Source organism: Asparagus officinalis, chromosome 5 (genome assembly GCF_001876935.1).
Source record: "Asparagus officinalis chromosome 5, Aspof.V1, whole genome shotgun sequence".
NCBI classification, from domain to species: domain Eukaryota; kingdom Viridiplantae; phylum Streptophyta; class Magnoliopsida; order Asparagales; family Asparagaceae; genus Asparagus; species Asparagus officinalis.
The window spans coordinates 111,230,250-111,231,882 of NC_033798.1; positions in this window are offsets into that span (position 1 = coordinate 111,230,250).

Consider the following 1,633-nt stretch of genomic DNA (forward strand, 5'->3'; position numbering starts at 1 on the left):
GGTACCACATTTCCTTACGTCGTTGCCGTGACGTCCCCTACAAAAGAAGAAGACGAAGGTGTTGTAGCTTTAGGTACCCATGTCTTGGGTCCTTGGTGGTTAGTAGTTTTGGTGCCTTTGGGTACCCATATTAAACCATAAAAATCTTCATTGTCTTTAACTCTACAATGAGTAGAAATGTGTCCATGTCTCATGCAATAAGTACATACAAAGTTTCTTTTGTATGCACGAGTGTGAGAGCCATAAGACCTATTTCTACCATGGTGATTGGCATAGACATGAGTGGGTCTAGTCCTACAACCTTCAATTTCTAATCTTTCAATTTTTGATCTTAATTGTTTATTTTCGAAATCGAGATCTCCTAGCAATTCATCTTTTAGAGCAAGAGAGGTTGTTAGTTGTTCAAGCTTAATATCACAAGAGACATGCAACTTTTTGAAAGAGGAGTATTCTTTAGACATTCGTTTAAATTCAAAGTTCAACTCCTCTAATGCCATAGCTATATCACATTGCATATAGAAAGATTCACTTTCGGCCTCGGATATTACCTCATGTTCATTTGCCATGAAACAAACATTTGGGTCATGAAGGGCAAGTTTGGCTCCCTCCTCATCGCTATCCGAATCACTTGGTTCGGATTCTTCCCATCCGGCATACATAGCCTTCTTCTTCTTGTACTTCATGTACTTCTCCTTGAGCTTGGGGCAATCCTTAGCGATGTGACCCGGTTCATTGCACTCAAAACATTTTCCTACACGAGATGAAAACTTGTTATTAGATCGGGGATTGAATTTTTTGTTCATTTTTATAAGTCTAGAGATTCTTCTAGAGAGATGAGCCACTTCTCTAGAAAAATCTACTTCACTCTCCGATGACGAAGATGAGTTGTCACTAGCTCCTTTGAGAGCTATAGTCTTCAACTTTGGTGATGGTTCCTCAACTTCACGTGATGGCACTTCCTCCTTCTCCTTCCCTTTGAGCTTCTTTTCATGCACTTTGAGCTTTCCGATAAGACTATCAAGAGCTAATGTAGTGAGGTCATGAGCCTCCTCGATGGCCGTAGCCTTGGGCTCCCATGCCGGAGTCAACGAGCGAAGTATCTTGTAGTTCACCTCTTTGCCGGAGTTAAGGAACGAAGTATCTTGTAGTTCATCTCTTGAATAGATAGTTGCTTATCTAAACCATGTAATTCATTGATGATATTAGTAAAACGGGAAAACATAGCATCAATGGATTCATTTGGAAGCATTTTGAATAGCTCATAATCATGCATAAGTCCACTAATCTTAGACTCCTTAACTTGGGGTGTTCCCTCATGTGTGACACATAATTTTTCCCAAATTTCGTATGCGGTTGCACACGTGGAGACTCTATTGTATTCATTAGGGGAAAGACCACAAATTAAGGCGTTCATAGCCTTAGCATTGAGATTGGCAAGGTGCCTTTCACCATCGGACATGTTCTCAACTTTGGATTTCTCTACATATTTCTTTTCAATAAGCCCTAGGATGTCAAGGTCAATACAACGAAGATAAATTCTCATCCTAGCCTTCCAATAAGCAAAATTGCTCCCGGTGAAGAGAGGTGGCCTAGTTGTGGATTGTCCTTCTAACATATGCATATTCAAAGAAGC